The sequence below is a fragment of the Lycium barbarum genome, chromosome 3, assembly GCF_019175385.1.
Source record: "Lycium barbarum isolate Lr01 chromosome 3, ASM1917538v2, whole genome shotgun sequence".
Taxonomy (NCBI): Eukaryota; Viridiplantae; Streptophyta; class Magnoliopsida; order Solanales; family Solanaceae; genus Lycium; species Lycium barbarum.
The window spans coordinates 143,529,542-143,542,733 of NC_083339.1; the positions used below are offsets into that span (position 1 = coordinate 143,529,542).

Here is a 13,192-nt window from a genome sequence, read left to right on the forward strand (position 1 = left end):
CCACTTTTCTGAAAGCTGTTGGCTATTCGGGTGGCTGTTCCAGAACACTATACCACTATTTTTCAGTGACAGCCTGAATAGAAGCCTCGAAATAACTTGAAGGGGGTGTAACACTGGAGAATTGAACCTCAATTCAGCTCTGGATAGCAAAAATATGAGTTCAGGGAATCCTCGGGATAATTGAAGGTGTTTTTACCCTAAACCTCAATTCTGCTTTGGAGTTCGGATAGGCAAATGAGTTCGTGGACGGACTACACTACAGAAGAATATGTCTGCCACGGATCATAAAATAAATATGAGACAAAAGATAACTAAAATATATATTTCTAGGCGTTGATCAGATTGCTTCTGATATATACAGAGAACAATGTAGATGGAAGAAAGAGTGAATATTTTGGAACTGGTAGAAGGAGAAGAAGTTATTAGGGGGGTTATTAAGGTGAGGGTTTATTTGAGAATCGGGTGAAAATTTACAATTTATGTACCAAATGAGCCAAACCCGAATAAACAATAAAGAATTGGACTAAATTTTGTAAATTATATGGCTAATGTGCATTTGTGCTGCAAATCTCTCTTAATTAAAGATAACTCTCCATAAATCCTATACATGACAGTAAAAATTTCACACGTTCTTTATTGAGATATTGCTATTTAACGTGTACCCACTTTTAAAAAAAATTGGCATGTCTATCAACTTCATAAATAACTGCAGACATGCGGTGTATGAAGTTACATATGACTGAAGTTCGGTCATTTTAGGAACTTCAATTCTATGTGCATGAACTTGAGGAAAAACTGCTTGAACTTCAGGCAAAAATTACTGAATTCAGCCACGTATGGCTGAAGTTTAGACAAAAATGACTGAATTTAAGCTATATGGCATGAATTTCAGCCTTATATAACTTCAGACATTTTAGCTATCAAGCTTAATTTTAAATACCACATGTTTTGGCCAAAGCACAGGTTATTAATGACACAACAAATGTAGTTGATGAAGCAAGAGCCACGATGAAAGGACTTGAGTTTTTGTGTGGAAAAGGATCTGCATCCATTGATTATGGAAACATATCCAATGATGATGAAGGAGGTTGTAGAAGGGACATGGAAACCTCACTGGAGTATTGCAATAGAGGTGGATAAGATTAAAAAGATCAAGGACAAATTCAATGTCATTATACAACATGTGCACGGAGAGGCCAACACATTGACAGATTTTTAAACTAACATAAGTTTTGATTTTGCAGGTGAAGTTATCTTTAACAATTTCTCTGAACTACCAAGTGCATGAAGGAAGATTGTAAGCTGGAGAAAGCAGTCATTCCCAACTTAAGGATCAGATGAACCAGCAAAAGAAGAGCTCTTGATTAGTTACAGATCACAGCACTAGCAACACCAGAAGCAAATTGTGTAAGTGACAACTAAATATTGACAGACTTCCAATGTGTGGTATTAGCAATAGCTCAACCTATTGGAAGACTATCAATACATGGTGCAACTTATGCAATTTTGGCTACCAACTCAAATGAAACCAGCAGGAACAAATGATAGTTATTATTTCTTGAACCTGTGACATCAAAGGATAAGATCACCTGAAGCAGTTTACTGGAAGAATATACTAAGATTTGATACTGATTGATCTGTAATCCTGGAGAGACAGTTAAGTAGGCTAAAGATCATAGCATGCGCGACCCAGGTGAGAGCTTGAGGTGCTTTCAACATGATCTTGGCCAAAGGATTACAGTTACAGCCTAATAATATTAATAGTAGTTCTTCCCAGAAGTTGTTTAGCTGATTTTGTAGATGATAGTTTTTTCTGTTTTGGTTTTCATTCTTGTTGTATTTTTTTATTTCTGTATGACTCTTTCCTTATTTGATTATAGACTACTCCCTCCGTTTCAATTTGTTTGTCTGATTTTGACTTATAACAGAATTTAACAAAATAAAGAAGACTTTTAAATCTTGTGGTCTTAAACTAAAGATATGTAGAATGTACCAAAATATCCTTAATCATGTGGTCTTAAACATGTCACGTGGAAAGTTGGAATTAAAGAGTTGTCAAAAAAGGAAAGAGACATTCTTCTTGAAACGGACTAAACGGAAAGTGAACAAACAAATTGAAACGGAGGAAGTAACCTGATAGCTCCATGTGCAAGGATGGCACTATAGAATCGTCAAGGTCACAAGCTAAGGAGATGCAAGCCAAGGTTGCTAGGCTTCAACTGGAAATCAAGAAGATGCTAATCGTGGAAGAAAAGCCCAAGAACGAGTCCAAGAATTATGGAGAAGAATAGGCTAAATACTATATATATTTCATGATTCAAGTCCAAGCTCAAGAGGAGGGAGATTAGGGCCCACATGGAGCCCAAAAGAGCTTAAATTCAAGCCCACATGGGGCTGAAATTTCTGCCAAAAAATGAACTTAAATCCAACCCAAATTGGATGGAGAAAGTCACATACAAAGTGACTTTTAGGCAACCTTTTCCATGTTCGGAAGAAGTTTGCCAATTGTTTTACATGCTTTCCTAGTTCCTAGTTTAAATCTAGTTAGGTCGTAGTATTTAATTATTTCCATAAAAGTAGATTCTAATCTCATGATATTTGGGATAAGTTTCCCCTATATATAGGGGTGGATTTTGTTATTTCCATTATACAACATTATTATTATTTGAGAGTTTCTCTTTTTTACACTGTTGCATGAGGCTACTTTGGATTTATCTTGCAACCTTATAAGAACGATTCTTTTGAGAGGTAACATTTATTCGTACTAGATATCTTTCGTTCTCATTCGTAAATTAAATAAGGTAATTAGTCTTATAGTACTAATAGTCTCTAATTTCTTCGAAATAGGGGTCTAGATCACCTTTTGATATAAGTTCTTGAATTGACTCTATTAGTATCGTAATTATTTTAATCCGCTAATTTTGAATACTAAGATCAATTAGGGTTCTTATCACTTAATCTTGAATTTTTGGGGATTTTATTCTAGAATTTCTCATATCTTTAGATTCCGTCTTTAATCTTTGTATTTTCGCTTCCGCATTATTTTCTTGTTTTTTTATTCAAGTAACCTGATTCTTATCAAGTAGTATCAGAGCGGTTCCATCAAGGTTCCGTTCTTGATAATCTTGGGAATTTCGTAGCAAAAAAACCAAAAAAAATGAAAGTTCTCTTTTTTTTAGTAGCGTAAATAGTAAAGTTAAATTGCAGCAAAAAAAATAATCTTGCAAATTAAGAAACTCCATATTCATTGTGTTTCTTATTTTTCCAACATCAAGAAGTAAAACCAAGAAGAGGGGAAATTTGGGATTTTTCTTTTCATACAAATTGGTCTTTTTCTTGTCTCACCATACCCAATCCGTCCGAGAGTTGGTAATTTCTTTCTACATCTTACTTCTAAAAGATTGTTACTGGTAGGGTTTATATATAAATCCTAAAGGGACCAACTAAAGGTAGTAATTTGAGTGGAAAAAGGCAAGAGAAGGTGAGATCAATTGAGGGAAAAAGCCACATTGAGAGATATTTGTTTCTTTAGTATTTTTTTCGAGATGTCTCAAACAGGAAAGGAGACAAGTTGTTTGAGGTCCTCAATTCTAATAAGGTGAGGATAATTTGGAGACGATGAGGACGAATTTGAGGAAGCTTATTAAAGGAGGAACGAACGAAGGGCACCACGAGTTAGGGCTGAGGATGACAATCTTAGTAGCATTAAGGTGAAGATCCCTGCTTTCAAGGGAACAAGAGATCCAGATTTGTACCTTGATTGGGAGAGAAAGGTGGATGCCATCTTTGACTGTCATAACTACTCTGAAGGTAAGAAGGTTAAACTTGTTGTGATTGAATTTTCTAACTATGCTGCCAATTGGTGGAAGAAATTTAGCAGAGACAGACCAGACAATGGAGAATCGCCCATTGCGACATAGATGAGATAAAGAGGGTTATGAGGAAGCATTTTATGCTATCACACTTCCAAAGAGATCTGCAACAACGCCTTCAAACTCTTAGGCAAGGTTCTAAGTTTATGGATGATTATTTTAAGGCTATGGATATGGCTATGATCCAAGCAAATTGTTATAAGGAAGAGGAAGCTACTATGGCTAGGTTTTGTAATGGGTTAAATGGAGAAATAGTTGATGCAGTAAAATTGCAACAATATGTAAACTTAGATGAGTTAGTAGAGTTGGCTGTAAAAGTAGAAAAACATATTAAAAGGAAGCAACAAGCTAGCTCATGGAAAAATCGATATACTACAGCTCCAAGGAGGCCATGGACAACACATAAGGAGAAAACTACACCTAAAGCACAAGATGATAAGGGCAAAGGTAATTGGGAGGCCAAAAATGGAGGTAAACTTTTAACACAAAAACTTCTACTCCTTCTACACCTTCTAGTGCGATACAATGTCACAAACATCAAGGGAGGGGACATAAGGTGTTTGAATGTCCAAATAGAATATCTATAATTAATTAAAAATAATGAGGAATATGAGAGTAAAAAGGTGAAGGAGAAGATGAAGAAGAAGAGGGTGTTGGAAGTGAGAATGGGAGAGATGGATCCTCATGCTGAGTGTCACGACTCAACCAGAGAGCCATGACGGATACCCGGAGCTAACCTACCGAGCACCTCTTAACGTATCCTCATAATCACATCTAGGTGAGCCACATGGCTAACTCATAATTATCATGCACCAAATAACACGAAATTCATCGGGCGTAGGCACCTTGATATAAACATCATTCATTATGCCTATATATACACAAGCCGGCAAGGCTATCAAAATGATATACGAAATATGAGCTGACCAAGCTGAGGGATATCTAGCTATACACATCCGTCTACGAGCCTCTACGAAGAGTATGTAAAATCATAAAGACAAGACAGGACCCCGCCATGCCTATATATGTACACCAAAGAGTAATACCAACTATTGCAGCTCCGGATCAAAAGGAGCACTACTATGCAATCACCGACGAAGCAGCCTAAAGGTCTGGTCGGTCTCTCTGTCTACGTGTGGGCATGAACACAGCGTCCACAAACAAAAGGACGTCAGTACGAACAATGTACTGAGTATGTAAGGCATGAATAATAACATGATAAAAACATGAAGGATAACATAAGATAGAAGAACCATTTATACCTCTTGAGATGTTCATCATACTTACTTAACCTTTCTCTAACGAAAACCTTTCATACATATACATATACATATAATGATACTATACCCGACCATGTCGGTTCGGTGTCATCCATACCCGGCCATAACAAGGCTCGGTGTTGTCCATACCCAACTGCAGTGGTGTGCGCGCAATAGATATCATACTCAGCCATATAAGCTCAGTGTTACAACATAGCTATATACATTCATGAATACATAAGTAAAAGCAAAGTCATTATCACCATCACTATATCTTTCCTTAAAGGATCAACTATCGTAGGATAAGATTAATTGTTACACCTCAGAAATTTCCCGTTAACGTACAGTGAATAGACTAACGAAGGGCACAACGTTTACGATGTTTTAATAAGTAATAAATAACATTTGATGATTCTAAATGAGATTTCAAAGACATTTGAGGTAGGAGACGAAAGTTGTTAAGGAAAGCAAGGCATATGTTGTGTGTCGGGCAGGATGTACGAGTATCGAATTAATGATGGCTTAATGATGTTTTGGAGAAGAGTTATAATGGCCTTTATATTGTTAACGAGGTGTTAAACAAGTATCAAGAAGGTTCCATAAGGATTGGAGATCAAACGAAGTGACGAGAACAAAAATCGGAGGAGATAGATTATACGACCAATTATACGGTCCGTATAATATTATATGGTTCGTATAATGGTCCGCAGAATCGTCACAGTGAAGGTCCCTCACTGATGGGATTATACGGTCACTTATACGGACCGTATAATGTGCCGTATAATGGTCACAGAAGCGAGATGTTGATGGGGTGATTTCACGGTCACTTATACGGACCGTATAAGTGTCCGTATAATTTCTCGACGGGTCAGATTTTCCAAATATAAATATAAGACCCCATGTTATTATTTTCATTTCCCTCACTTCTCCACTTCTCTCTAACTCTCTAGAATATTCCACACACTTCTTTTACAAGAATTTAAGACTAAACAAGAATCAACTTCATCAAACCAAGGAAATCAAGTGTAAGGAAGCTATTGAGGGTTGCTTGAAGTCAAGAAATCTCTTGGATTGAAGCTAGGGTTTTTCTTCAAGTGGAGTATTGCTATCCAAAACCCATTCCTACACTATCAAAGGTAAGTTTTATGATCAATTCATGTTATTTAGCGTATTGAGGGGTTGAAAGACTTGGATTATAGAAGGAAATAGAAAATGGGTTACAAATATGAGAATAGTGACATTTTTGAGTAGTAGCTTAATATGAATCATGATTCTTTGTATGTTACGAGTATAGTTATGTTATAAATGATATTAAGAACATAGGAGAAACATTATATGGGGATGAAGGTAATGTTGTATTATGACCATGGTTATGGATGCCCTTGAAATGGAAGTAGGAGAATTGAATAATGTATGGTTGATGAAGATTATTGAGTATGATATTATGGATATTGTTATTGACGTTTGGGAGTTGATATGTAATATGAGAAAAGTTGTATAAACAAAGGAAATGCTGCCCAATTTTCTCTAGCATTAGTAAGCACGTCCATATAATCGAGTAGCTAATGTTGATGCGAATTCCCTTGAAGGTAGAGACGTGAGTGTTGAAGGAGAATAATCAAGCGATAGAGTAGCAAAGCAAAAAGGTATGTAAGGCTAATCCTTTCCTTCTAAGGAATGACTCTTATGGCATGAATCTTCTTATTTTTCCGTGATCTTCCTAAATAACGGAAATTATGAGTCCATGACTATAAAGAGCTACATACGCACATGCTAAAGAAAAGAGATAAGATACGAGCATGACAATGATGATGATGAATATAAGTATAAAGAATCCTAGAGTAACATACGATGTCCATGAGGCTAATGATCCTAAGTATGGTTCCATTGATGCTTTTCCTTGTGTTACACTCACCTTAAAATGTTAGTTCCTTCAAGGTGAGATATGATAAATACGATCACTCCATAATGTAACCGGGGGTTCTCGACCTTATGTCACCCCGATATTGTTATAGATTGTCTATAAGCTCTAATGCATGTCCTATGACCAATGTTCCAAAAAATTACGAGTTTATGTTCATAGGGGGTTTCATATGAGATAAAGGTAACAGATATGTTACGAGCACGACGACGATAACAGTGATAACGATAATGATGACGACGATAATGGTGATGATGATAATGATGACGACGATAATGGTGATGATGATAATGATGACGATGATAATAGTGATGACGCTAAAGATGTTTATGGGCTTTTATGTATATGTATGTTTGTATGCATAGCACTCCCACTGCTCAGTTACAATAGCATCGAGTCCCGGGAGGGCCGAGTACGGATAGCATCGAGTCTCGAAAGGGCCGAGTACGGATAGCATCGAGTCCCGAAAGGGCCGAGTACGGATAGCATCGAGTCCCGAGAGGGCCGAGTACGGATACTATCGAGTCCCGGGAGGGCCGAGTACGGGTGATACCGAGCCTATATGGCCGAGTGTGTGGCTGTACTGCATTGTAAGTTATTGCATATGTAAGCATGTGGATGTAATAAGTGTATCTCTAGGAGAAAAAAAAGGGTAAGTACGTATGACGAATGTTTAAAAAGTATTATGAGAAATGAACGGTTCTTTTATCTTATGCTATCCCTCATGCTCTTATTATGTTATTATCCACGCCTTACATACTCAGTACATTGCTCGTACTGACGTCCGTTTTCTTTGGACGTTGTGTTCATGCCCACAGGTAGACAAGGAGGCTGTTATATCCCGTATTTTCATACGTCGAATTATTCTAAGCTAATCGACGTAAGTTTAAGGACGAGATTTTTTTTGGGATATGAGACAAGGGCTTTTAAATCCCCGATTTTTTTATTTATTTATTAGTACACGAATTGCTTGTAAATTTTATTTAGTATAGAAACAATATTTTGTGTGTACCAAAAGGGACTATGGACTAGTGCTACATCACATAATCATGGGAATGAGTATATGAAGTGTATTAAAAATAATTGGTATTAAAGTAAATTGAGATCAAAGAATTAATTATGTGGGTAAATAGATTAAACATTAGAACACAATGGGAGAGTAAGGAGTTAATTATGGTACTATTAGAATTACGTGGATAAATTCATATGGATGATTAATTCCCATGTGAAACGTGGCAAGCATTTGGAAGAATGACTAACGTTATGCATAGTAGGTGGTTTACACGTTTTTTTTTGGGATAGGAAGTTAAGGTAGGCACTAAAGTGGACATATGGGTAAGATTATTCTTAGTATATTCTAAAGAAAAGGGAAAGGAAAGAGTAATAGAGACACATGGGGCTGCTACGTGCAACTTTAGGAAGAAAACTATTGGTTCCTTTTCATATTTTTTTTTTCTTTCTTTTCCTTTAGATGTAATATACATGTTGATTCCATTTCACTTCCATTTTAGTCGTTATATCCCTATGGAATGGTACTGTAGCACCCACCAATATATTGGAGACGATATACTGCTTCCCGAAAAGAAGATACCAAGTTCAACTATTGAGGAAAACGTGAATAACGACGTAGAGTCGGTTTCCTCCGGGTGATAGTAAATCGGAGATTTTGAAGTAAGGTGGCAGAGGATTAATTCTTGGCATGTAAGGTAACAATTTCCCTCTCCTATATGTATTTGATTTATCCAAGTCATGACTACATTGCTAGATGAAAGAAATACAAAATTAATTGCGGAAAATCGGATAAATGGTTATTGTTATCATATGGACGGTTTGGTGGTTGTTATAAATTGTTTGGTGTGCTGGAATATCCTGGAATTGGCTGTGGTTGTTGTGGTTGTGCTTGTGGTTATACTATGTATATACGAAAATAAAGAAGTGTATACAAGTATCGGTATAGGAATGTATATTGGGTTGTTTTGGAGGTGATTTAAGAATGGATTTGATTCTATTGGGATATGTATTTGTTGATATCGTTATTGGTAATGTGATTGATATTTTGGATAGATTGGAATCATGAGGATTATTAAGTTTTTTTTAAGGAAGATGCTACCCGAATATCGTTAGATTTTTAAGTAATTAAGGATTGGTTTGAAAGAGTATCCTAATTTAATTATTGGCATATTTGGTATTGTTTGTAGATTGGTGAAGCCCGAGACCTAAGTTATGGTTAACTTAAGAAACTGACAAGGTATGTAAAGCTATCCCGATTCTTCTTTTGGCATGTCCTAGGTGTACTAGGATCGTATTTGAGCCTCGAAAAGTATTCTGCTCATCGGAATCCGCATTTGAAAATACCCTTTTTTCATTCAATGGAATTGAACCCTATAAGTATGCTTTATTGAAAGAATTGTGCAAACTTCCGCAAATTGTTTAGAAAATTATGGAATGTCCCCAGAACCTCCGTAGGTGACTTTATAAGCTTAAAATACGTATTTTGAGCCCACCGCTTCGTTTGTCCCGAGGTGGGCCCACTATTTCTGATTTTACCCTTTTGTGTTTATGACTTGTCTTCGAGCATTTTTTTTTAAGAAATATTCTAACTACTCTTTAACTACTAAATAAAAATTGTTTTAATACTTCATTAAGCGTTATGAATTGTTTTGAAACTTGGGAACGATCTCAGAAAGATTATGCTTCCGTAACCCATTTTGACATTCGAATTTCACTTACTATGACTCCGTTCGATTTCATTGATTTGATCTGTCATTCGATATGCTTCATTGAGTCTCTGGGAATATATATGGTATTTTTATTGCATTTAGTTTCTCACTACTCCATTCGTGGATGCCTCAATGTTTCCCACACTGAGCCCGGGCCAGGATATGTTATCACGCGTATTCCACTGCATTGTTCGCCGCGCCTCGATGTGAGGGGGCAGGTATACATGTACATGGGTTGTGTAGTATGTTGTGCCATGTACACACATTCTGATATGATATGATCTGATATGGCCATCTGATATGATATGTTATGTTACGGGGTTATCCCCTATTCTGCTCCTTATGTGTGGTGGCACCAGCGTCGGGGGGTGGCCACGTTCTGTTTGCCGAGTCCCTTGGCAGGGGTCGGATATGATATGATATATGTTTCTGTACACACTCCTCATGTTTCGAAAATATGCATTTGATACTTCGGATGTTACACTCACTTCTCTGTAAGTTCTGTTTCGGTTATGATCTTGTTCCGTAATGGGACCAGGTACGACATATGTTTCCAGCGAATATTATTTATGCTATATGATCAGCATTTTGCTAATCTGGATATTCAGTTCATTTTCTGTATCTTCTGCTTCGATTATGACTTTGTTTACTACGTTCCGTGCTTTACATACTCAGTACATATTTCGTACTGACCCCCTTCCTTCGGGGGCTGCGTTTTCATGCCGCGCAGGTACAGATGACAGATTTGCTGAACCGCCTGCCTAGGACATCTATTCTGCTATTTTGGGAGTGCTCTTTTGTCCAGAGCCTATATGTTGGTACAGTCTGCTGTTATTGTATATATGTATGTTATTCAAGGGTATGACGGGGCCCTGTCCCGTCTTATGATTCTGTTATGATCTGTAGAGGTCTGTAGACATACTTGTGTGGGTTCTGTATATGTTTTGGGTTGTTATGATCGGTGATGGCCTTATCGGCCTCTACGTGCAAAATCTGTTCATCTGTGATATTTAGTAGCGCCAACTAACCTTTATATTAATATATTTTGATAATATGCTGGTTTGGGGTATCGGGTACGTTTGGGTGTCCAGTACGGACACTAGTCACGGCCTACGGGGTTGGGTCGTGACAAAAGTGGTATCAGAGCGGTTTGTCCTCGGAGTGTATACAGGCCGTGTCTAGTAGAGTCTTGTTTATCGGTGTGTTGTGCACCACATCTATAAACAGGGAGCTACAGGACATTTAGGATGTTACCTTTCTTTCATATCTCAGATCGTGCGATAGAGCCCAACCATAGGAAATGAAATTCCTTTTACTAACCCTTGATTTCAGTTGAAGAGCGGTATCGACAGAAGAAAGTGGCTGATGATATTGGAAGCTACACTGTACGCAGGTAAGCCACGGTGCGAAAGGGGCATGTCGGATAAGGTAAGAATATTGAGATATGATTGAAATATAAGGTTGAAGATTGAAAGATAAGGTAGATAGGAAGGTATAATAGGACGGATCGTTAAAGGTAAGTTCTGACACCTTTATACTATTTACTTGAAATTGGGAGCCCTGTGTGGCTATGATATGATACGATATATGCGTATATATGTTGGCCCTGTGAGGCATTGTTGGTATTCCTGCGTGCAGGTTTTAAGATAATAAGAAATACAGAGGAAACTCTGCCAAAATTTTCCTAGAAATTAATTAAAACTGTGAGATAAATATTATTTTGACAAATGCCCTGTAAGTTATCGACATGTGACAATGAGGTCCCATAATTTAAGACAGAAAAGTATGACGATGATGAGTGGAGATAATATTGGTGTGTGCATTAAGTGGCTATGGACTAATGTTACAATACATGATTATGATAATGAGTACACGAAGTGTGTTAGAAGTGATTCATTATTTAAGTAAATTGAGATCATGAGATTAATTATGTGTGTAACGGGTCCAATGGGGATGAGTAATTAATTACCAAATTATTATGGGAGACAAAGTGGATGAGTGTAAATCCACATGGCATCATGATGTTTATATCAATATATAATTATTTTTAAGTGTTAATTTATTTAGTGGACACGTTTGGAAGAGAATGCTTTGTAACCATGAAAGTGTCAATTATGTGGGCCCATTTAAATCTCTACATATATGATCTTACCATTTCATTGTTGATGGGACCAATATGGTCAGATTTTTCCCACAAATAATCCACAAATTCTCAAAGTGAAGGGGCAATCAATAGAATAAAATGAATGGACCAGATACACCTCATATAGATATATATTTTGGGGCTAGTCACGAGATTTTTTTTAAAGAGGAAATCGACATCTAGCTTGTTGTTGTACACGCTTTAGTCTTAGGAAATGAAAAAAAAAAAAAACATTTCCCACTTGACTTCTATCCTTAATGGAGCCTTGACTGAAAAAAAAAAAAAGGAATACTTTGCTCGTTTGATCTTGGGATTCAAAGAGGATATGTTTATATCCCCCATTACAGTAGCTTTGGAGGTTTAAGATGTTAGATAAGTATGAAATGGGAACTTATCTTTGCTATCTAAATGTGAGGATGAAATGATACTTTCTTTAAAATCTTATGGATTACTTTCGAAGTTCACTTGTGCTCATTTTGGAGAAGAAAACAAGGAAAACTGATGCCTTTTAGTTGTGACGAGAATCTGGTATATATATTCCCCTATGGGGTCACGAAATATAATGGAAGAGTTTAAGATATTTTGTCCAATAAAGTGGGTCAAGCATTAACATTAAAGATGCTGGAATCAACCACTGCAACACCAAATTTGCAGAATTGGATTTTTCATGGTTTTACTTCCAAGAGTTTAAATTATTGGAGAATGCTTCGTACTCAAGTAAAGTGATGGAGAGTTCGGAAGGGTGCAACAAAAGCACGACTCATCATCTATGACTTTCTATTAAATCGTACGAGCATCTAAGATTAAAGTGCTACTAGAGTTAGCCCTTTGAGTTGCCGAACAAATGACAGGGGGAGAATGACATTAGGCTAAGTAAAGAAAGGCACAGCATGATAGATAAGTTCGAGTACAATTGATTCGTTATAAGATCACCATAAACAGTATACTTATGCAAGACAAATTTAACATTCGAGGACGAATGTTCTAAAGGAGGGAAGGATGTTATATCCCGTATTTTCATACGTCGAATTATTCTAAGCTAATCGACGTAAGTTTAAGGACGAGATTTTTTTTGGGATATGAGACAAGGGCTTTTAAATCCCCGATTTTTTTATTTATTTATTAGTACACGAATTGCTTGTAAATTTTATTTAGTATAGAAACAATATTTTGTGTGTACCAAAAGGGACTATGGACTAGTGCTACATCACATAATCATGGGAATGAGTATATGAAGTGTATTAAAAATAATTGGTATTAAAGTAAATTGAGATCAA

General features: G+C 36.7%; 1 long non-coding RNA gene across 1 annotated transcript; it reads left to right on the forward strand.

Annotated features, from left to right (window-relative positions):
• The first annotated feature begins 8,459 nt into the window (after positions 1 to 8,459).
• Positions 8,460 to 10,824, forward strand: LOC132634333 (uncharacterized). The gene is made up of 3 exons (XR_009580117.1): positions 8,460 to 8,758; positions 9,251 to 9,300; positions 10,503 to 10,824. It is a non-coding gene; the product is annotated as an uncharacterized LOC132634333 (long non-coding RNA).
• Positions 10,825 to 13,192: the final 2,368 nt, after the last annotated feature.